The sequence below is a fragment of the Mytilus edulis genome, chromosome 5 (genome assembly GCF_963676685.1).
Source record: "Mytilus edulis chromosome 5, xbMytEdul2.2, whole genome shotgun sequence".
Lineage (NCBI taxonomy): Eukaryota > Metazoa > Mollusca > Bivalvia > Mytilida > Mytilidae > Mytilus > Mytilus edulis.
In genome coordinates this window covers 26534986-26561294 of record NC_092348.1, presented here as the reverse complement: position 1 = coordinate 26561294, position 26309 = coordinate 26534986, and the positions used below count along the sequence as shown (strand labels likewise).

The 26309-nt window shown below is 34.2% G+C and overlaps 1 protein-coding gene across 1 annotated transcript in view; it reads right to left on the bottom strand.

Moving 5' to 3' along the window:
* The window catches only part of LOC139525015 (uncharacterized), a 93247-nt gene that overhangs the window by 5989 nt on the left and 60949 nt on the right, over nt 1-26309 (bottom strand). The window lies entirely within an intron of this gene.

The following is a 26309-nucleotide window of genomic DNA, read 5'->3' as shown; positions in this document are numbered from 1 at the left end:
CCCTTTTATTGTATAGCAATATAATATTTGAAAATAAAAATTGGTTTAAACTAAGATTTTGTCGTTGCTGACGTCATGAATTTTGAACATTTATTGCACTAGTGCAATATTGGCATTTATTGCAGGCTAACTTTTGTTACTTTCTGTAGGAAATATTATATTGCTATGCAATAATATGTCTCATTTCAAACATATCAAAGAGTAAAATCACTAAAATACTGAACTCAGAGGAGAATCCAATCGGAAAGTACATAACATGGCAAAATCAAATGGCAAAACATAGAAATCAATAAATTATTATACATTTGATGATATCATCTCTCATCTATATTAATCAAAGAGCTGAAGAGCTCTGAGGGAAAAGACGGCCATTGTTTCAATTTTTAGGGGGGTATCTTTTGATAGTCAACATACAAAGAATGAGCAAAAGAACAGCTAGAACATATAGAAAGGCTGACAATAATGAAACTAATTGTTGTTTATTGTTATTTCATTTACTTAGTCAAGAATTCATCATAGAGACAATTTGGACCAATGAGATCTGCACCTTCTAAATCAAAACATTTGATTAAAGTTGGGAGTTAATTATCTAAAATTGAATTGAATTTAACAACTACTACAATATATTTTAGAATTTTAATTATGTACAACTGAACGTCAGGCTAAGACCATTCTCAAGAAAGTGAGGACTGAAAAATCTATTCAGTTTTAATTTTCCATTGATAAAATTCCCAGTTACAACTCTCATCACAGGGATACATGTACTTATAAAATCAAATATGATTGATATAAGCTGTGTGAAGTTTGTTTCCAGAGCCCACATTTTGATATATCTGTAAAATTCATGAATAAATAGCTTTAAAATACAAAAAGCAATATATAAAAAAAAATGAAAAAAAAATGACCACTACAATAATTATGTTGGTACGCAAATTTGTTTTTTAATTGATGACTACTTATCATATATATACTTAATGTGACATTTTTAGTGTTCATATACATTCATTTTAGTGGGTAATTACTCATCAATTGAGGTGCTCCTTAATTGGAGAAAGATTCTAAAAACATAACTTTACAGAAAGAATGAAAACTGCAGGTATAAACTTTAACCATTTCAATAATTATGTTGGTACACATTTTTTTTTTATATAGAAGACTATATACTAAATGTCACATTTTAAATGTTCAGAAATATTTACTTTGATTTTATTGTAAAATTACTCATCAATTGAGGTGCTCCTGAATTGGAGGAAGATTCTAATAACAGAACTTTACAGAAACAATAAAACTGCCGTTTCTCTCCCCAATCTCATGTATCCCCATTGACATTGTTTACCGCGAAAGTTGACCTACATATTATCTGATTATAGCCTCAGATTAAAGCATTGCATGTTAGTGTGTGAATCATCTACATTACAGCAAACATCATAAGGTTTATATTTAACAAATACGGATTTTAAATTAGTATACAAATACTGTGAATGATTTTTATAATGAATAAAGGATATCCCTGTGTAGTGTGGCATTCCAACAATGACGTCACTAGGTTAGATATATTTAGAATATTTTGTAATACTGATTTTTCCGGACTGTAAAAGAAACGTATATAGTGTAAGAGAAAGCTCAATATACGATAATTTCATGAGAAACAGAAGGGAAATGTGTAAAAAATGTATTTAAAGTCAATCTGTTCTCCTTGTCATCAATTTCAGTATGACATTTTGAGGGGGTTTCCAAACTATCAAAACAAAATGATTGACGTGAGGGAATGATACTCTGGCCAACCCCATTAGGGAATTGACAGCTTGAAGCCGTCTTTCCCCAAAAACTAAAGGCTCTAAAGAGCTATGAGTCACTGACCTCGGTCTATGTGTATATTCAACAAAGGACACTTTCTGTGAAGACAAGAATTGAATTCATGACACAAATCTCTGTTTTGTTGATCTTGTTTTGCTAATAGTTTTGTCTGTTGAGTTTCTCTTTATCTTCTTTAGTTGTTAATTCATAACACACAAGAGGGTAAACAAGATTGCACACACTGAAATGTCTTGCTTTCCTTAACATGATCAGATAAAATGAGGCAGCGGTCCGGTAAAAAAAAACAACTGGAAATACATGTACACCTTACAATCATTCCATACATCATATTTTCTTTTAATATAGTTCACCAATTTTACATCTAAGAAAACAGACTTAACATGGAAAACTTTACATTAATAAATGAATCATGAAAATGAGGTCAAGGTCAGATGAACCTATAAACATGTACCTTACATTTATAACAGGCTTTAATTTTAGTTGTCAGACCTTTCGCATATAGTATATAAGAAACAGAATTAACCAGAAATACTTAAGATTGACAAATGAACCTTGAAAATGAGGTCATGGCTAAATGCTAATTACCAAACAGACATATACACATTACAATTATTCCATACACCATATATAGTTGACCTATTGCTAATATTATTAGTGAAACAGACCAAAAACCAAAAACTTATATTTGAGCAATGAACAATAACTAGAGGCTCTTAAGAGCCTGTGTCGCTCAACTTGGTCCATGTGCATACATGTATTAAACAAAGAACACAGATGGATTCATGACAAAATTGTGTTTCGATGATAGTGATGTGTTTGTAGATCTTACTTTACTGAACATTCTTGCTACTTACAATTTTCTCTATATATAATAAACTTGGCCCTTTAGTTATGCCCTAGTCCCATTAGACCACGATCGCACTACGCTCACCGCGATCTAAAATAAATTTTCGTTGCTTTCACGATGCTACTACGTCCTCATTACGCTTCTACAACGATCCCACTACGATTATACCACGTTCTCACCGCGCTTATTCTGCGACCTCACTACGCTTATCAAGATCTTTCTACGCTCATCACGTTCTCACTACGACCATACCACGAGTAATCCGATCTCACCACGCTTTTACTGGGATTATAAATATAATATGTTCTGACCACGATTATACTAAGTTCATACCGCGATCTTACTACGTTATCAGTAAATAACGTCAACATCGTGTTCCATATTAATACAATATTCCATTCCTTCTATTTCTGATTAAAACATAGATTTCTCGGAAAAAAACAGTCATGCCATCAAAATCTTCTAAAACACATGAGACAACTCTCCATCCAAGTAACAATTTATAAAAGTAAACCATTATAGGCCAAGGTACGGCCTGCAATACTCACACCGAACAGCAAGCTATAAAGGGCCCCAAAAATTACTAGTGTAAAACCATTCAAACAGGAAAACCGAGTCTAATCTATATAAACGAGAAGCATGGTTGAGCCGTTAGAGAACATGGACAAGAACTAAATACAGACAAACAAAACCTGAAGATATATAATACATGTTATGTGAAAATGACAATGAGAATGATGGTCGTAGTATGAACGTAGTCAGGTCGTACGAGCGACACGAGGACGACAAGGGCGTGCTAGAATCGTACTATGGTCTTGAACAGCGTGGTGTAAACGTGGTATAGTCGTAGTGGAAGCGTAGCTGGGTCGCGGTGAGAACGTGATGGTCGTAATTACGTCGCTGTGAGATCGTAGTGCAGTCTCTCCGTATAGAATCACGCTTTCGGTACGTTCTCGCTACGATGGTACAGCGACCTGTGCGATCTTACTGCGACCTTAGTGCGCTCTCACTACGCTTCTACTACGACCTGATTTCGCCACGACCGCACCACGATTGTTTTGAACATGTTCAAAGTTGGTCACGCTCATCACGATCTTGAAGACCTCACCACGACCGTGATACGACCTTACTGCGATCTACACGTTCGTACTACGATCATCAAAATTTGCATTTTTTCAAAGATCGTAGTGCGATCGTGGCCTTGTGGGACTGCGGTATTATGCGGGGTTCACACATTGCCGATTATTGCTCCCGTTTGAGATCAGACAGGGATACGACACGAAAAGTGAAAAAGTCGGATTACTATCCTCAATTATCTGGAATGTCCTATCATTGTCTGAATGCAGTCGTTTAAGTTCGTTACAGATTCCTACGGGTCGGGAAGGGTCAAAATAGTTCGGCGAAGCACCCCGACAAATAAGTGCGTCCCGTAACATTCGGGGAAACTCAGCCAATTTTGTCTAGTCGGATTACAATCGTGCCTATGTCGTGACAGATTCTGCTGTATCGGATCAAAATCTTAACAATGTTCTGTGTATTATGAACGGTGTCCTATGGAACGGGAATGATCTGGAGAAATTTTTCATTGCTGTTTTTCTGCCGATTGAGTCCAGATTGCATCCATTTCTTGTCGATTGCCAACCGTTTTTGCCGAAACCGTTCCGGACCACCTACTTCAATACCGTTCATCAGATTACCAAGTATGAGACCATACTCAGTCCACTACAAGCAAGAGTCAACTGGTACTACTACAAAAGAGGATCAACTACCAAAACCGACACCATACTCAGATGCAGTAAAGATTCCTACTCAGTACACACAACCAGCAACTCACACCAAACCATTGATAGTTATCGACTTTCAATCTCTACCATCACGTGAAGTAAGTATATGGGATCTGTCGCCAGCTCGTGTTTCGGTACGCTCTCGTATGCCAGTTCACTCTCGTGTCGTGTCTCCATCTCGTGATTCGGTACGCTCTCGTATGCCAGTTCACTCTCGTGTCGTGTCTCCATCTCGTGATTCGGTACGCTCTCGTATGCCAGTTCACTCTCGTGTCGTATCTCCATCTCGTGATTCGGTACGCTCTCGTATGCCAGTTCACTCTCGTGTCGTGTCTCCATCTCGTGATTCGGTACGCTCTCGTATGCCAGTTTACTCTCGTGTCGTATTTCCATCTCGTGATTCGGTACGCTCTCGTATGCCAGTTCACTCTCGTGTCGTATCTCCATCTCGTGATTCGTTACGCTCTAGTATGCCAGTTCACTCTCGTGTCGTATCTCAATCTCGTGATTCGGTAGTGTCTCGTATGCCAGTTCACTCTCGTGTCGTATCTCCATCTCGTGATTTGGTACGCTCTCGTATGCCAGTTCACTCTCGTGTCGTATCTCCATCTCGTGATTTGGTACGCTCTCGTATGCCAGTTCACTCTCATGTCGTATCTCCATCTCGTGATTCGGTACGCTCTCGTATGCCAGTTCACTCTCGTGTCGTATCTCCATCTCGTGATTCGGTACGTTTTCCTGTTGCATCTCCGCCTCGTGTTTCAGTTCATTTTCGTGGTCGTGTTTCACCAGATGTACGCGATCGTGTCGTATCTCCATCTCGTGATTCGGTACGCTCTCGTATGCCAGTTCACTCTCGTGACGCATCTCATTCTCGTGTGGCATCTCCGCCTCGTGTTTCAGTTCATTCTCGTGGTCGTGTTGCTACACCGCCTGATTCCCCAGTACGCGATCGAGACTTTTCACCTCCGACCGCGGCTAGTCGTACATTTACAGAGCCTCCGATTTACATCAAGGGGCCGTTGTCGCCTTTGTCTAATTTTTTTGATATGTACCTAAGTACTTAGAGGGATGTTTTTCCCATCGTCTGAACATTTGTATCAGTATGTTAAAGCTGTCGAGCATTCACATTTTACTTTGGCAGAACAAATTTGGCATTCAAAGACAGCTGAAGATGCAGAACATCTTTCAAAACCTTATCATAAGATCTCATCAAATTGGCGTATGTTTAGAGGTGTTTTTATGTATAACCTTTTCTGGCTAAAATATCTGCAGTGTGAAAAATTTGCAAAGTGCCTAATAGGTTCTGTAAAATCTGAACTGATTCACATGGTTAATGACAATTATTGGGGTACTGGTAAGTATGGTGATGGTAAGGGCATGGGTTGCCAACACCTCATGGCTCTTCGGAGGCTGATGTACAAGGGGTTAATTTCGGAGGCTACTTCATTTTTCCATTACCTTCGTTCATCTCTAAGAGATGAATCTATCCCATCAGTTACTCTTTCTTGTGTTCAGTCCATTTCAGCAGTCCCTATTTCTAGTGTTCAGTCTATTCCATCAGTCCCTATTTCTAGTGTCAATCTATTTCATCAGTCCCTATTTCTAGTGTTCAGTCTATTTCATCAGTACCTGTTTCTAGTGTTCATTCTATTCCATCAGTACCTGTTTCTAGTGTACAGTCTATTCCATCAGTCCCTCTGTCTAGTGTTCAGTCTATTTCGTCAGTCCCTATTTCTAGTGTTCAGTCTATTTCATCAGTCCCTATTTCTAGTGTTCAGTCTATTCCATCAGTCCCTATTTCTAGTGTTCAGTCTATTTCATCAGTCCCTATTTCTAGTGTTCAGTCTATTCCATCAGTACCTGTTTTTAGTGTTCAGTCTATTCCATCAGTCCCTATTTCTAGTGTTCAGTCTATTCCATCAGTACCTCTTTCTAGTGTTCAGTCTATTTCATCAGTCCCTATTTCTAGTGTTCAGTCTATTTCATCAGTCCCTATTTCTAGTGTTCAGTCTATTCCATCAGTACCTCTTTCTAGTGTTCAGTCTATTCCATCAGTCCCTATTTCTAGTGTTCAGTCTATTTCATCAGTCCCTATTTCTAGTGTTCAGTCTATTTCATCAGTCCCTATTTCTAGTGTTCAGTCTATTTCACCTTCCTCTTCACCACAACATGGGGGCGGTATTTTACCTTATTTGACTGGTGTTAAAGTTATGTTTGAAAATGAAAAGGTCATAAATATACACAAACAGATAACGTCGTTAGTTTAAGGACACTTTCAAAAAATAGCAAGAAAAAAATTGACAAAAAATCAAGAAGAAAACAACCAAGAGCAAATGATTATGGAATTGAATTCAAACCTGCGCCAGATTCACAATTTTCTATAAATACTCCTTTAAAGCAAAAATTGATGACAACACCTTCAACGAATGGTAGCATAAAACCTAACAAAACGCCTAAAATATCAACCGAATTTTCAACTCCTAAATCGAAAAAAAAAACTTGAACTAAGTGTAATCGAAGAAGATGCTGAGGAAAAAATTTTATAGATGAGAAAAAAAAAAATCGACCGAAATTAATAAATCACTCCCTGTGAAAAAGAGAAAGAAGATAGACGATATCAACTTAGATGAAATGGAAACCCCCACTAAAAAAAAAAAAAACTCTATCAGATCTCCCGTGGATAGGGTATTGCAGTCAACAGCACAAACAAAATATTTTAAATAATCAGTATCTATGTTCTGATATCATTATTTCAACGCAAAATCTTCTGAAATTTTAGTTTCCAGAAATAAATGGGTTCCAGGAAACAACTTTAGCGCCTGTTAAGGTAAATGGTAAATGAGTAAGTGGAACAGGTTTTCAATCACAAGAGTCACCAAGTGTACAAATACACCATAATGGTAATGCTCATTGGGTTTTGTCTCTTCAAACTAGAGATGGAAACATCTATCTTCTAGACAGCTTATCATTAAATTTAACAACTTCATTAGAATATCAGTTAACGCAAATCTACGGTAAAGACAAGAAAAAATTAATAATAAGAATACCCGATGTCCAAAAACAACAAAACAGCATAGATCGTGGACTTTTTGCAATTGCAAATGCTCTTGAATTTTGTCAATCTGGGTTTAAAGGAGGTACTCATATCACATACGAGCAAAAATATATGAGAGAACATTTAATTCATTGTCTTGAAAATGGTAAATTCACACATTTTCCAAAAAATTATTTCGGTAAAGCTCCAAAAAATCTGAAAACTAAAACCCACATTATCTCAATAAACTGTGACTGTGGAAAACCGGATACAATAGAGGATATGGTAGGTTGTGAAGGAAAAACAGTGCTTACAATGTGTGATGTCTGGACACATCGGTCTTGTGCCAAAACAAATATGATGAGAGGAAACAGCTGGTTCTGCGAAGTTCATAGATATTTTAACTGAAATTTTATAGCAATTACAGGCCCCGATTTACAGTTTTGATAAATTTGAAATAAATTTTAAAAATGTTAACAATATCTATTCTTGAAATAAATTTGAACATTATTTTTCCGACATAAAATAGTTAATAAATAGATAAATTAATACCACTGAGTGTAGTGTATCAATAAATAATTAAGCAAAATATAAGAAAAAAAAAATCAAAAAAAAATCAATAACTCTGCCAACGCCGGTCCCAAGCCCGGGTGAAAAAGGAGGAGGGTTGTTAATATTTAAATGGAATACATGAAATATCAGAAATGATAAGTATGTTGATACTATTGAAATTAAATTAAATGTAATAAAAATAGCAAGTTCTTTGCTTTGCACGAAGATTTAGATTCTTTTTTTATATCTAGTTTTAGTCATTATTTTTTTTCCATAAAAGGGGGTCAAGATTAAAACACAAGCTAGGCCACAGGTCAAGTTTTACTAGTGTAATTTTAATTTACTGATAATAAAATCAATATTTATACCAACTAGAGGCTCTCAAGAGCCTGTGTCGCTCACCTGTTACTGTATTTACTGATGTCGGCCATCTTGGTTGGTAGGCGGGGTCATTAGACACTTTTTTTAAATAGATACCCTAGTAATGATTGTGGCCAAGTTTGGTTAAATTTGGCCCATAGTTTTAGAAAAGAAGATTTTTGTACAAGTTACAAAAATGACAAAAAGTTGTTCTATATTGACTATAAAGGACAATAACTCCTTAAGGGGTTCTTTTACAATTTTGGTCATGTTGACTTATTTGTAGATCCTACTTTGCTGAACATTATTGCTGTTTACAGTTTATCCCTATCTATAATAGTATTCAAGCTAATAACCAAAAACTGCAAAATTTCCTTAAAATTACCAATTTTAGGGCAGCAACCCAACAACGGGTTGTAGGATTCATCTGAAAATTTGTGAGGGGATAGATCTTATTCTGATGGACATTTAAATCTTGAAAGATTTGCCCTAAATGTCTTAGTTTCAAAGATATAAAGCACAAGAGTGCACATACTGAAATGTCTCGCCTTCTTTACTAATCATTGATATTATTTTGATAGTCCTAAGTATAAAGCTTTATTACAACTGTCACTTAAACGTTACATTAACCAAGATAACTAAACAAAGACCAATGAACCATGAAAATGAGGTCAAGGTCAGATGAACCATGCCAGGCTGACATGTACAGCTAACAATGCTTCCATAAAACAAATATAGTTGACCTAATACTTATAGTTTAAGAAAAATAGACCAAAACACAAAAATTTAACACTGAGCAATGAACCGTGAAAATGAGGTCAAGGTCAAATAAAACCTGCGCGACTAATATATAAATCATAATATATTTCCATACACCAAATATAGGTGACCTATGGCGTATAGTATCAGATAAAAAGACCAAAACTGAAAAACTTAACTTTGACCACTGAACCATGAAAATGAGGTCAAGGTCAGATGACATCTGTCCGCTAGACATGTGTCACCTTACAACCATTCCATACAACAAATATAGTAGACCTATTGCATAAAGTATGAGAAAAACAGGCCAAAACACAAAAACTTAACTATAACCACTGAACCATGAAAATGAGGTCAAGGTCAGATGACAACTGCCAGTTGGACATGTACACCTTACAGTCCTTCCATACACCGAATATACTAGCCCTATTGCTTATAGTATCTGAGATATGGACTTGACCACCAAAACTTAACCTTGTTCACTGAGCCATGAAATGAGGTCGAGGTCAAGTGAAAACTCTCTGACGGGCATGAAGACATTGCAAGGTACGCACATACCAAATATAGTTATCCTATTACTTATAATAAGAGAGAATTAAACATTACAAAAAATCTGAACTTTTTTTTTAAGTGGTCACTGAACCATGAAAATGAGGTCAAGGACATTGGACATGTGACTGACGGAAACTTCGTAACATGAGGCATCTATATACAAAGTATGAAGCATCTAGGTCTTCCACCTTCTAAAATATAAAGCTTTAAAAAAGTGAGCTAACACCGCCGCCGCCGCCGGATCACTATCCCTATGTCGAGCTTTCTGCAACAAAAGTTGCAGGCTCAACAAAAAACTGCATTTTACCACTATGTTCTAATTTTAGCCATGTCGGCAATTTTGTTTGGTAGGTGGGGTCATCGGACACATATTTTAAACTATATACCACAATTATGATTGTGGCCAAGTTAGTTTAAATTTGGTCCAGTAGTTTCAGAGAAGAAGATTTTTGTACACGTTACAAAAAATGATAAAAAAGTTGTTAAAATTGACTATAAAGGGCAATAACTCCTTAAGGGGTTGACTGACAATTTCGGTCATGCTGACTTATTTGTAGGTCTTATTTTGCTGAACATTATTGCTGTTTACAGTTTATCTCTATCTATAATAGTATTCAAGATAATAACCAAAAACTGCAAAATTTCCTTAAAATTACCAATTCAGGGGCAGCAACCCAACAACAGGTTGTCCGATTCGTCTGAAATTTCAGGGCAGATAGATCTTGACCTGATAAACAATTTTACCCCATGTCAGATTTGCTCTAAATGCTTTGGTTTTAAAGATATAAGCCAAAATATACATTTTACCCCTGTGTTCTATTTTTAGCCATGGTGGCCATCTTGGTTTGATGGCCAAGTCATCGGACACATTTTTTAAACTAGATACCCCAAGGATGATTGTGGCCAAGTTTGGTTAAATTTGGCCCAGTAGTTTCAGAGGAGAAGATTTTTGTAAAAGTTTACGGACGCCAAGTTATGAGAAAAGCTCACTTGACCTTTCAGGTCAGGTGAGCTAATAAAACAATATTCAATGATCTTATAACAGTGTTGAATAGGTTACCTTTTAGAATAAGTTTATTTAAAGGAGCGACAAGTTTATATGGATCATTTCTAAATTTCCGGGCACGGTTAACAACATTTCCGTAAAAATGAGGATGTGCTATACCGTTTGAAATAAGTTTTCTACAGGTACAATCAAACTTCAAAACCAAATCTTTATATCTACGGAAAAATTTAGTAAAGGTTTTAAGTAATTTATGGTAACGATATCCCTGGTTTAATAATTAATACATAGGTTGCGTTCGTTAAAATCAAAAACATCACAACAGACACGGGCATAGCGAACAAGTTGTGAAATATAAACACCGTAAGATGGTGCCAAAGGAACATCACCATCTAAAAATGGAAAAATAACAATAGGGAATGAAAAATCGTCTCTTTTGTCGTAAATTTTAGTGTGGAGTTTCCCGTTCAAAACCGAAATATCTAAATCCAGGAAAGGACAGTTATTACCGAATAAATTTGATTTATTTAAAGTAAGTTCCTTGGGGTAAATTTCAGCAGTATATTGAGAAAATTCTTGATTATTTAACGAAAAAATATCATCAAGATATTAACGGTAAGTGTTGTTGAATTTATCAATTAAATGCAATTTCGACGGGTCTTTACTGAGTTTAGTCATAAACTGTGATTCGTAACAGTACAAAAACATAACTTGAACTGAATTTTAATGTGCGTATTGTTATGCGTTTACTTTTCTACATTGGCTAGAGGTATAGGGGGAGGGTTGAGATCTCACAAACATGTTTAACCCCGCCGCATTTTTGCGCCTGTCCCAAGTCAGGAGCCTCTGGCCTTTGTTAGTCTTGTATTATTTTAATTTTAGTTTCTTGTGTACAATTTGGAAATTAGTATGGCGTTCATTATCACAGAACTAGTATATATTTGTTTAGGGGCCAGTTGAAGGACGCCTCCGGGTGCGGGAATTTCTCGCTACATTGAAGACCTGTTGGTGACCTTCAGCTGTTGTTTTTTTCTATGGTCGGGTTGTTGTCTCTTTGGCACATTCCCCATTTCCATTCTCAATTTTATTTTTATGTCTGCTATTAAAGGAGCACAATTAGTGCCCATGGGGATACCTACAACCTGTCGATAAACTTTGTTGCCGAAACATACATAAATATTATCAAGGAAAAAATTAACAGCTTCAATCATCTCATCACACCTCCAGTAAGTATATCTCTCAAATTTACCTTTCTCATTTGAAAAGAAGGCTTTAAATGAGTTGCAGCAAATATATATACATTCAGCTTTACCAAACGACCATTTAATTAAATAGGAAAACTTTTGTTTAATAAGATAGTGTGGAAGTGTAGTGTAAAGAGTAGAAAAATCAAAACTATTAACAGAATCAAAAGGACCATCAAAATCACGTAATTTATCTAAAACATCCATAGAATGTTTTACACTCCAAAAATGGTTTATACCACTATGTTCATATATTTTATTACAATAGTTTATGATAAGCTCTTTAATAGTAGTTAATGAACTAGTTAAGAGCACTGAAAGATTAGTTGTAGAACACTTACTAGAGGCCGAGATGAAACGATATTTAAATGGTTTTTTGTGTAGTTTAAGTAGCCAATACATAGTAGGGACCTTCAAATGTTCAAAAGAAGCTTGCCTTAAGGTAGTTCAGGGGTATAGAAAAAAAATGACAGAATTTTCTTATACTTTGTGAAATTTAACTTTGAAGTATTGTAAATGAATAAATGCAAAAAAAATTGGGGGTCACCGGCCATCTAAGATATATTTTGACCTCTGAAAATGAGTGCAAATAGGTTATATGGAAATATAGGAAAAATGGACAAAAAAACACTTTGGTTGAATTTTCAAAGCAAAGTAAATGACAGAAGTTGCTCATTTTTTCATACTGTAAAGCTTGATGTCTCTATTTTATAAAATTGAAATAAAATTTTGGGGTCACTGACCAACCAAGAGATTTTTTGACCTCTGAAAATGAGTGCAAATAGGCTAAATATAGGGAAAACGGACATAAAATCTCTTTGATTGAATTTTCAGAGCAAAATAAATGACAGAAGTTGCTCATTATTTCATACTGTAAAGCTTCATGTCTCTATTTTATACAATTGAAATAAAATTTGGGGGTCACCGGCCATCCAAGAGATTTTTTGACCTCTGAAAATGAGTGCAAATAGGCTAAATATAGGGAAAACAGACATAAAATCTCTTTGGTTGAATTTTCAGAGCAAAATAAATGACAGAAGTTGCTCATTATTTCATACTGTAAAGCTTAATGTCTCGAGCTATCTTATAGAATTGAAATAAAATTTGAGGGTCACCGGCCAACCAAGAGATTTTTTGACCTCTGAAAATGAGTGCAAATAGGCTAAATATAGGGAAAACGGACATAAAATCTCTTTGATTGAATTTTCAGAGCAAAATAAATGACAGAAGTTGCTCATTATTTCATACTGTAAAGCTTATTGTCTCTATGTTATAGAATTGAAATAAAATTTGGGGGTCACCGGCCAACCAAGAGATTTTTTTACCTCTGAAAATGAAAGCAAATAGGCTAAATATAGGGAAAACAGACATAAAATCTCTTTGATTGAATTTTCAGAGCAAAATAAATGACAGAAGTTGTTCATTATTTCATACTGTAAAGCTTCAAGTCTCTATTTTATACAATTGAAATAAAATTTGGTGGTCACCGGCCATCCAAGAGATTTTTGACCTCTGAAAATGAGTGCAAATAGGCTAAATATAGGGAAAACAGACATAAAATCTCTTTGGTTGAATTGGCAGAGCAAAATAAATGACAGAAGTTTCTCATTATTTCATACTGTAAAGCTTCATGTCTCTATTTTATACAATTGAAATAAAATTTGGGGTTCACCGGCCATCCAAGAGATTTTTTGACCTCTGAAAATGAGTGCAAATAGGCTAAATAAAGGGAAAACAGACATAAAATCTATTTGGTTGAATTTGCAGAGCAAAATAAATGACAGAAGTTTAACATGCTCATTATTTCATACTGTAAAGCTTAATGTCTCTATTTTATAGAATTGATATAAAATTTGAGGTCAACGGCCAACCAAGAGAGTTTTTGACCTCTGAAAATGAGTGCAAATAGGCTTAATATAGAGAAAACGGACATAAAATCTCTTTGATTGAATTTTCAGAGCAAAATAAATGACAGAAGTTGCTCATTATTTCATACTGTAAAGCTTGATGTCTCTATTTTATAAAATTGAAATACAATTTGGGGGTCACCAGACATCCAAGAGATTTTTTGACCTCTGAAAATTAGTGCAAATAGGCTAAATATAGGGAAAACAAGACATAAAATTTCTTTGATTGAATTTTCAGAGCAAAATAAATGACAGTGCGGGCATCATCTGTGTCCCTTTGGACTCATTCCCCATTTATTTTTTTAGAAGTTATTATTGATTAATATTAATTTTAACCATGACTGTATGACATGTTATATTTTAATATTTTATGATGGATTTAAATGAGTAGTAATTCTTGCATTAGAAATTTGAATTGAGATCATTGTTGGAATAGGGGAAAGGGGGGTCAATTTTTCTAATTTCATATTTCAGAAATTAAATCCGAATTTCTTCAAATATTTTTTTTTAGAGGATTAATATTTAACAGCCAAAGTGAATTGCTCAATTTAAGCCAAAAAAATATTTTAAGTTCATTAGACCACATTCATTCTGTGTCAGAAACCTATGCTGTGTCAACTATTTAATCACAGTCCAAATTCAGAGCTGTATCCAGCTTGAATGATGTGTCAATACTAACCCAAACCGTTGGGGTTTGACCTCTGCGGTTGTATAAAGCTGTGCCCTGTGCTTATTGTGCTTAAACCATGATTGTGACAACATATGAAAAGTGTGAGCTGACAGTCTGCTAAGTTTTTATCCATAAGTCTCATTCTGACTTTCTATCTGACAGGTTTTTATGTGTCAATATTTGTGTTTCAATATAAAAGGAAGATGTGGTATGATAATTGATTGTTAATGAGGCGACTCTCCGCAATAGACGAAATGACACAGAAGTTAACAGCTACAGTCCAAAAGCCGTTATCGCATAGTTAGCTGTAAAAGGACCTTCAATGACTATAATGAAAAACGATTCAAATGAGAAAACTGAAGGCATTTAATGTACAAAATGATGAACCAAAAAAATATGTGACACAACAACAAAAGACAACCACTGTCTGAATTACAGGTTCATGACAAGGCTTCCAAAATTTCCTGACGACAGCCGGACGTTTTACAAAGAAATATTTTTGACGGTCAATGATCAGCTGGATACTTAAATGTAACTGAGAGGATGCATAAGATATATGTGTCTAAGTAATTGGAAGTGTTATATGCAATACAATTATTTATAACTGTTTTGTTTTCTTCATTCTAAAAATAAATTAAATATTATCCTCGGTATTTTGTCATTTTTCTGTGTATCGTAATACAGGAACCATCATTGCATCAGTTAGCTTAAGTACCTGACTTTTCTCATGTTTTTTGTTTTTGTTTAAAACTTCATGACTTGGGACAGGCACATACAAAATGTGGTGGGGTTAATGTTTGAAGGTGACAACCCTTCCCCTTAACCTGGGACAGTGCCTGTGGTGTAAATTGGTACAACATATGGGTTTTATCAATTTGTATTATTCATTTTTGAACTCTGAATCTAGCGAAAAGTAGATTATCACAGATACATTTGCAGAATGAGTTGTATGCATAGCAGGGATGGGGTCGATTACTTTAAAATGTAATCGATTAAATTACAATTACTTTGCTTATAAAATGTAATCGATTACATTACAATTACACCTTATTTCAAATGTAATTGATTACATTAGATTACTTTTCTTTAAAGTAATCATGATTACTTGTGATTACTTATGATGACATTGTATATTGCAATATTAAAGAATTTCTAATAACTTTTTGTCATTGAAAAAGCTAATTTTGGTGATTTTTTTAAAGCAATAATTTATTAATCTTATTTAAAAGAATTTAGACAAGTACAGTGTAACATGTGTAATTTGATAACATATTGCTATAGACAAGTGTCCTTTCTCTATGTAAAATATATAACTTTATTTTTTCTACAAATTTTAACCAACTGCCAAATTCACAAAAAACCTGGACAAATAATGAAAAATCAATTAAGTATAGTTTTATTGTCTGTGAGGACATAATTGACACATCCATAAATGTTTTTACAGGTGTTAATCACTACTTCCATTTTTTATCAAACAATAGGTGAGCTTGGGTATTAAAATGTTATTGTCTTAATTGCAATATCAATAAAGTTATAAGTGGTTAATTGTCATAATTTGTTTGAAAATTTTGAATACATATATATCATAATATTTATGGAAAACAAAATTTATTAAAATTGTCAAAAAATGAAATATGAATTAAATAAATTCCATTTTGAATTAAAAGGGCTCATGCAGTTATAGTCCGGCGGCTTTGTAAAACAAATTGTGTACATCCTGTTACAAGCATGAAATTTGGCATAGACCTTCCTCAACTATTACTCTTTTATTTCAGATAGGGAGGCATTTGAAAAAAATGTCTCACTTCCGGTAAAATCCAAAATGGCGGACATTATACTTAAATCAGCCCAATATCGAAGGCTAGCGTGTAAAAATGTCCTATTATCATGCTACTATCATAATATTTGGTACAGACCTTTGTGTTTTACTACTTTTGGATAAATTAAATAGATTAGATGTCTTCAGAAACCCCACTTCCGGTTAAAATCCAATATGGCGGACATTGTACTTAAATAAGCTTATTTTTTAGGGAGGGTAATTGAAATGTGTTTTAACGTATTGCTACTATAATTACATTGTGTATGAACCTTTCTTTGGTGCTTCTGATGGAGACAATGTATAAGACATATGTCTTAAAAACTCTTACTTCCGGAAGTATCCAAAATGGCGGACAGAGAAATATCAATTTTTTATTCAAATTTTCAACTTTCTTCAAAATGTAAAGAAAATGATTTTATTTTGTGCTGGTCATTAAACTTTTGGCTTTAAGTTATCCCCAAAACCACTTATTCTAGCATGTTGTAAATGCTAAGATATAAAGTTGACACTTCCGGTAAAAATATGACGTAAATTTTAAAGATGAGTCCTCAATCTATTTCTTCGATGTAGAGTTTTGGATAGATTGATTTAAACAAAATAAAATCACTATAGTACTAAAAAATATTTAAAACTACTTCTATTTGGCCAAGAATACATGCTTATTCACAATCACCACCACATGCACACAAGGCAGTGCACGGGAGACCCGATTTTACACATTAAAAATAACCTCGGCATCCTTTCTTACATCCATAATGTACAAGCTTCTGAAAAAATGATGAGGTCTCAGAAAGAGTTTTTTTTTAAAGGGACCCTCTTTGTCCCTTCGCAATCCATTAGTGACAAGACTAGGTAGCATAAGAGTCAATCCAAAGCTCGTCTCACTAAACACCTGCATTAGTATATTACACGTTTTACATGCTTGAAAAGACTAGAACAAGTCGTGGGAATAGCCTCACTTAAAATGAGATTTCCCTTTTGTGCAAAAATTGACTTTCTTGGTTTGTTAATCATGTTAGATCTGATAAGTTTGTACAGTACAACCCCGGTGATTTAGGCTGATCAATCATCATTCTTTATGTTAAAGTCACATCTTCAAATACCATTAATGTCTCCCACGCAGTCTTTTTTTTCCTTTTCAAGCAAAGAGAGAACAGTATCACAACCCATCATAAGGTATTGGTCAGAAATAAAAGTGTGTGATCACTCATTGCCTAGTGCATTTGAAAGGCCACTGATAGATATTAATCCAAAGATTTTTGCCTCCCCAAATACAATCAATAGTTCGTCTGCCCCTTTGTTACGGAATAGCGAAATACTGGTAGTTTTAAAGCTGCTAAAAGAAGCAAGGGCAACATTTAGGGGAAAGGGAATACACAGACGAACCCAGGATTAAAAACATCCTCAAAGATGGGAAAGTTTTCTGAGAGATGACGACAGTAAGAAAGAACTTTTAAGTTTTCATTCACAGGAGCTTGTTCAATACAATTTTGAGTACAAGGTAGTTGAAGCAACAAATGCTCAGGATGTTTAGTGTTATCCACCACTTGATGATGTTTCAAGTTTAGCACCATGTTTACACGAAGAGACTGACACTAGAATCAAGATAGATGTGTCTGATGCAGTGAAACATAGACTTAACTGAGTCATGACTCAAACAGTCGATACTGATGTCATTGCTGTTTCGCTATTCCGTGACATAGGGCAGACAAACTTTGGTTTGCATTTAGAAGGGGAAAAGTATAAGATATATATCAATCAATGACCTTTCAAATGCACTAGGCATTAAAAGATAACACGTTCGCTGGAAAAGGAACTGCGTTGGTGACATTAATGGAGTTTGAAGATGTGACTATAGCATTTAGAATGATGATTGACCAGCCAACATCACCATATGGATTTGATGTTTAATATCATTGAAAACGATACGTGGTTTTGTTGGAAGATAAAAAAAAAAGAAACAGATTAGGTTAACAAGGCAAGAAAATATGTGTTTTTGCAGAATTTATTAAGATGTGAGAAACAATACCACAGTCTTTGTAAATGTTGGAAATCAGCTCTCCGATTGTGAATTGCGGCCTACTGAGTATGCTGATTGGGTATTATGTCCTTACCTAAATAAAATACCTTGAAACTGAAATACGAGTGGATGAAGTCTTGGATGCGTATGGTAGTTATAGCAACAAATGGTCAGGATATTCTATCTTATCCACCACGTAATGTATTTCAAGTTCAGCACCAAGTTCACATTTAGAGGCAGACACTAAAATCATGGTGCATGTGTCTGATGCAGTGAAACACGCACTTAAACGAGTCATGATTCAAACAGTCGTTAATGATGATGTTGTCAATACTGTTTCGCTATTCCGTGACATAGGGGTAGACGTTGTGTTTGGGAGGGCAAAAGACTTTGGATTAATATCTATCAATGGCCTTTCAAATGCACTAGGCAATGAGTGATCTGGGTGATCTGAAACACTTATTGTTATCCATGTCTTTACCTGTTGTGATATGGTTCTCTCTTTGCTTGAAAGGGGGGAAAAGACTATGTGGGAGACATTGATTGCATTTGAAGATGTGACTTTAACAAAAAGAATGATGATTAATCAGACTAAATCACCGGGGTTTTACTGTAAGATCGCACAAACTTAGCAGATGGGTATAACATGGTTAACGAAGCAAAAAAATAACTATTTGCGCAACAGGGACGGCTTTTCAAGGCTATTCCCTCAACTTGGTCTAGTCTTTTCCAGCATGTAAATAATGCAATATACTTAGGCAGGTGTTTAGGGAGACGAGCTTGGGAGTGGCTCTTATGCTACCCACTCCAGGCGCGGACAAAGAGGATAACTTTTGAAAAATTCTTTTTGAGGCCTCATCATTTTGTCAAAAGCTTATACATTGTGGATGTAAGAAAGGATTCCGCGGTCATTTTTTAATGTGGAAAATCGGGTATCCCGTGCACTGCGATGTGTGCATGTCATGGTGACTGTGAATAAACATGTATTCTTGGCCAAATAGTAATAATTTTAAATAATTTTTAGTACTATAGTGATTTTATTTTGTTTTAATCAATCTATCCAAAACTCTAAATCGAAGAAATAGATTGAGGACTCATCTTTGAAATTTACGTCATATTTTTAACCGGAAGTGTCAACTTTATATCTAAATATTTACAACATGCTTGAATAAGTGGTTTTGAGGATAACTTTAAACCAAAAGTTTAATGACCAGCACAAAATAAAATCATTTCTTTACATATTGAAAAAAATTAAAATTTGAATAAAAAATTGATATTTCTCTGTCCGCCATTTTGGATATACCCGGAAGAAAGGGTTTTTAAGACATATGTCTTATGCATTGTATCCATCAGAAACACCAAAGAAAGGTTCATACACAATGTAATGATAGTAGCAATACGTTAAAACACATTTCAGTTACCCTCCTAAAAAATAAGCTTATTTAAGTACAATGTCAGCCATATTGGATTTTAACCGAAAGTGGGGTTTCTGAAGACATCTAATCTATTTAATTTATCCAAAAGTAGTAAAAAACAATGGTCTGTACCAAATATTATGATATTAAAATTGAGAATGGAAATGGGGAATGTGTCAAAGAGACAACAACCCGACCAAATAAAAAACAACAGCAGAAGGTCACCAACAGGTCTTCAATGTAGCGAGAAATTCCCGCACCCGGAGGCGTCCTTCAGCTGGCCCCTAAACAAATATATATACTAGTTCAGTGATAATGAACGCCATACTAATTTCCAAATTGTACACAAGAAACTAAAATTAAAATAATACAAGACTAACAAAGGCCAGAGGCTCCTGACTTGGGACAGGCGCAAATTAGCATGATAATAACACATTTTTACACGCTAGCCTTCGATATTGGGCTGATTTAAGTATGACGTCCGCCATTTTGGATTTTACCGGAAGTGAGACATTTTTTTCAAATGCCTCCCTATCTGAAATAAAAGAGTAATAGTTGAGGAAGGTCTATGCCAAATTTCATGCTTGTAACAGGATGTGCACAATTCGTCTGAAATATGCTTGTAGCCGCCGGACTATTATGTATGTCCACCCTTAAAGCCAATTGGAATTAAATGGTTTCTGCTTTTGAATTTCATTGTAGTTTTATAAAAATATTGGGCATACTTATATGAAATTTGAGTTAATATCAGAAGTGTTCAATCAATGAACAAATATGCTTTTAAGACAAACTCTTATATCATAAGAGCTCAATCTCACAAACACTGAAAAGCAAATTCCTTTAGTAAACTGTTAACAAAATAAAACACTTGGTTATACAAAACTTGTTATATAGATGATACTATTTATCACATTAAACAAAGTCCCATCATAGTGAATACTAGTTTTATGATTTTTTTATTCCTGCTTTACATTTTCATATTGCCTATCAAATACTATTTTCCTATATACCAGTATACAAGATTTGTAATCAGCAAGTAATCATAAGAATGTAATCTTAAAGTAATCTAAAAGTAATCATGATTACACCTGTTTTTGGCAATGTAATCGATTACATTACGATTACTTACAGAAATGGCATGATTACTGATTACATAGGATTACACTGCAAAATGTAATCGATTACAGCTAATTACGATTACTGATTACGATTACCCCATGCCTGATGCATAGTCAGGATCCTTGTCTTACAACCTTTATGAAGCAAGAAAAATGTGACGAGGTTTGTATGTACATAAAAGTCTGTCATAAAATTAAAGATTTCAGTATATTCGCATTTTACAATATCTTTTGTAACTGCTGTATTTCACATGTTATTTTTCTTTTCTACTGTAGGATAGTAAGTGGTTCAAATATACATGTATGCCTCTTGAGACTAAAATTACATACAATAGAAATCAGCCCCAAAAAAGCAAATTTTAATAACTATAGCTGAAGTATGCATTTTTAAATGTAAATTCAATGTATGTGCTAGGGCCTAAACTGACCCTGAATTATTTCAAGTGTTTTTGGCCCAAGTTTTTTTTAAAACATAACGTACTATTAAATTATTACATGTAATATACTATGCCATTTGTAATTTCCTTTCTATTTAAAGTACATTTTGAACATATGGGAGGATCTAGAGACGGCCCAGGAAAAAATTTGGTTAATAATATAGGGAATCACTGGAGCATGACCTGAGCTGGTCCCCTCTTAGGCAGTCAGTGAGCCCCACTTATGAAAAATTCTGGATCCGTCACTGGGATTATTTATTCAACAAAAACATTCACGAGTTTTAAATTACTGGAAAATATCACATCTTCATACAAGCCCCCCCCCCCTTTTTTTTCATCCAAAACCTCCTAAACATGCTATAAGGCACATACGGTACTCATACATTTTTATAATTTTGACTTTTGAATAACTTTTATACATTCGACATGTCTGATACATGTACATCAAATTAGTCTTTAAAAACATTTTGTCTATAATATATATCTTATAATTGCCATGAAACTTGGTCCACAGGCTTTTAATTTAGTAAGCTCTGGTCACACAAAGTTGGTTAAGATCGGTTAATTACTACTATCCTATTAGATAGGAACATAAGTTAATTTATTATCCTTTGATTTTATCTTTATTTGCAAAATATAGACTCTAGTGTGAACATTACACATCTTGCAATTTTTTTTCATACACCTTTAAAAAATATGCCTTAAAGAGGAAGTATTTTAGGAGTTGAAATTATACTGTAACTTTTGATCATGAATGGACCAGCTGAAAAAGGTTGAAAAAGTTCTGAAGCCATCAAGAGAATATAACACCCACTTAGCGCAGGTGTAACTTTTAAAAGTTTGCATTTAATGTCTTTAACATGTTAAAGAAATGCACTTCGAAATAACTCTGTAGAGACCTAACAAGCTTTTAAATTTAGAAAAAAATCATTGTATGACTAGACCCCTTTTCCTGTTTAGGTAGTAAAAGTTTTGTTTTTCTCTCATGAAGGTTCTGTAGGATCAAATATATTATAGGAGGGTCAGGAAAAGTTTAAAGAATAGAGAATAATGCATGTAATGTTCACAATACATTTGTAAATAAAGAAAATAGACATACATCATGTACATGTAACAATGAAGAAAAAACGGGTGTTAAATTATAAGAATTACAGAAAAATGGAAAAAAACAAAAAAATAAATAGAGATAAATGGTATAAAGAATTAGATAAGAATGAAATGAAGGACCCTCCATCCAGACCATCATAGTGGAAGATATTAGCAAGCAAAATCGAGGGAATTGTGCAAATGATGATACAAGCATGAAAATTACCACAAAGCGTCATTACTATATACTTTGTAAGAAATAACTGCTGGCCATTAAAAAAATTATTTTTGTTCAAGATGGCCACGGCCATTTCCTAAACTGGCTGTTTTCTTTAGTTTGAAAATACTGATTTTTCTGAAAATCTTTTCTTTGAATTTCTTTTAGAAAAAACCAATTACCAGGTTTGGTGGCTACCTTCCTTACATCACATATTTATTGAAAATGAATATTTGACAGATCCAGTATTTGCGCATGCGTGAAAATGTAACAAAATTCTTTCAAAAACATTTGAGCTATTTACTATATATTTAGTGTTTTTGGATTTCTAATGATATTATGAATTGGTTTAATAACATTTTTCAAGGTTATGAAACACATGTGTTTCACACTTTTGCGCATGTGCAAACTATTTATAGACATCAAGAGCGATTTGTATGCACTACCAGGCAATTCTCAGGTATTCGATGGTTAAGGCGAAAATGTAGTTAATCTGGAGAAACATCAAATGTAACTGCAGATCAGCCACTTTTGGAAATGCATAAGCAAATTCAGTGGGAATGGCCTGATTTGTAAGGAAAATATATGTGTATCGTCATGTTTGGTGGATTGCACATTGAAATGACTTTTATAAAACTCTGGGTGATATATTGCATGATAGGGGATAGACATGTTGTCTTACTGAAGCCAATATTGCAACACCAAGAACGGCAGATTCTTTTTATGTATGTTCAAATGTACCTAGGACTAGACAGGCGCATCAGACAACTGCATGTATTTTGCTTAAAAATTGTTAATTTGTTAATTGCTAAACTCAGAATATATAATTATGTCATGACTCTGTGATGTTCAATGATTTAAAAGACTGGTGTAAGGAAATAGAGTCATCTCGACCATAGTTTAATTCCTGGCGTTCAATTATAAATTTAGAACTTCTTCTGATTTTGGTATTATGCTCATTTCATGAGTTAGACAGTCCATATAGAGCATGATAGCGTATTATTTTAGGTCTTGATCATGTAAATTATGCTCGATCGTTACCGACTCATCTCCTAGATGTGACTTCCCTTCCTGAACATCACCCACAGGTGGCAATAGAATTTGAAAATGATAATTTCACTGTACGTAAGACCAGTAAATTCTTTCTTGTAACACAATTAATCAAGCACAAAAACAGAATGCAATTGTAAAGGGCGATATTGGTGCCATAGGATTAACCGAAGATCTCGTTTAGACAAATGGATGGTAGCTGGACCAGGAGTCAGTATACTAGAAGATTAATTTGAAAGATCTAGTGGTTTGGGTCATTCTAAAACAGACGAACGACATAATGAAGACTCTACGAAAACACAAAAAGATTTCTTTAAACAGCTTTAAAGGCTTTGCAAGTATGAGCGAGTTTGGAAATTCATTTCTGGAAGAGTCGTCAGATTTGTAAAAAAAAAAAATACTTCATTTAGGAAATTGTTGATTGGGAAACAGGTAAGATATGTGAATAAACTCCAAGATATTGGTCTAAACAATACGAAGATCTTTTGAAGCAAATGCAAAACGAAGGAAAACCTGCTTTATATAACCAAATAAAAAAGAACAACTTCCTGTGTTGGCCGCAAAATGAAACTGGAAATGTCTTTGTCAAAAACAAAGCTAGAGAACCTTAAAAGTGATTGCGATATCTTTTCTAGACTTTTCATCTCTTGTCACAGTAGACAGTTTACTTGGAATATTTCTTTATGCATAGAAACCAAACTGCTCCTCCGTCTTTATCTCAGGATGTCACTTGAAATAGTGGTATTAATTCGCTGCAAATGGGTTTACTTGAAACATTCTGCGATTTACTGATCCGAATTCGGACGCATTTATCGTTGGTGGGGCAGCAATGGTTAATTCCAGTTTACAAAGTTGGGCAAAATATTTGATGATTATGCTAATGATGTCATACTGCCTTATGTAAAATCTTGCATCGATAAGTATTCAAAAGTAGACATTGTATTTGATGTTTACTAAATAAATAATTTAAAGGCTGTGACAAGACAAAGACAAGGTTCTTGTGCCAGATAGAAAGGTGTTGGTTCTGGTAGAACACCAAGGGTATGTAGTAGTTTTCTCTGTGAAGATGACAACAAAACGAATTGTTCAAGTTTCTTGATGACAAAATTGCTTCTTAAGAGACTAATACAAATGTGTATGTAACTCATGGTGAAAATATTCTTTGCAATTTCAATAAAGATACTTGCTATCTATCCCCTTGTAATCATGAAGAAGCAGATACACGAATGTTTGTCCATGTTCGGCATGATTATGAAAAGTGTTGTAAAATGTAATTTTAGGTAGTACTGACACAGATGTAATAGTATCAAGAATTGCAGCAATCGCAAAACTAGGTAGAACAAATTGCGGATTGGTTTATGGAAGGAATAACGACTTTTGATGGCTTCTTGCACGTGACATATCAAAGCCGTTTGGTCCTTGTGTAGCTGCTTTTCCTTTCGTCCATGCATTTATAGTCCATCAGCTAGTTCTCAAAAGCGCGCTAGTTAAGGAGTTTGTGTTACACCCCAGGGTACCGCGATTTTTTTTGATAGAATTCAACTTCATTATCTTATTGATAAAATACAAGGTGTTAGACTAAAAAAAAAGTGTCCAAAAGAGGATTAAAAACGTCCCTTCCAATGGTCCCCTCATTTAGCAATCACGACTAAGTAATTTTTAATTAAAATTTTCAATTTAAAGCGATTAAAAAAAAAATAAAGTACAGGTTTAAACAACTAAAACAGATACAAAACTATCATAATAAATGTAACTCGGAAGATTTTTGGTTTAAAATTTTTTATTTTTTTTACATTACAAACAATTCAATTTTTTGGGTTAAAATTAAGGCATATTTTCTCCTTTCATAAAAAAAATCGTTATACAATTACCCGTTTTAGTTAATTAAACTTGAGAATTAATCATTATGCAATGTTCAATTCATTTGCAGTATTTATATATCGTCTAAAATATGAATTATTTAATAAAATACATGTACGTGCAAATATTCGTGAAAAACCGGAAATCATGAAATTACCGTCTTTGATTCAGTATACAACATGTACAATGTATTCACACATAAACATTATCAATTTGCAACTGAAAACAAACACTTAATTGTCGATTTATGATGTTTTTGTGAGACAAATTATTTTATAAAGTGAATGTGTAACGAAATATTTATGAAAAAAATACAAATTAAGGTGATTTTTTTGCGTTCAGAAAAGGTGCACTCTATCGAACTCAATAAAGGTGTGCTTGATAACATTTTGTGTTTTAGCTATGTAGTGATTGACTAACGATTGTTAAGTCATTGAATCGACAAACAGTCAGTTGTTTGATTCGGTAATACTTTTTACTTTCTTAGGTTTCTAAGAGATGCAAAAAAAATGTTTTTTTTTGGTTTCAGTTTAAATAAAGATTCTGATAAACGTTGGTTGATAAATATTTTTTTTGTAATTGCACATGAAAGAGCTTCAATATCCTTAAAATGTCGAAATTTGGTAGGAATGGTTGACCCTGAAACATCCGCCAAAAAAGAACTCAGAAAAACTCGAATGAAGCGAGATGAAACTGATGTTTTGAAATTGTTTCAGACACATTAAAAATTAAAATCTGTCCTAAGTGGTCTTTT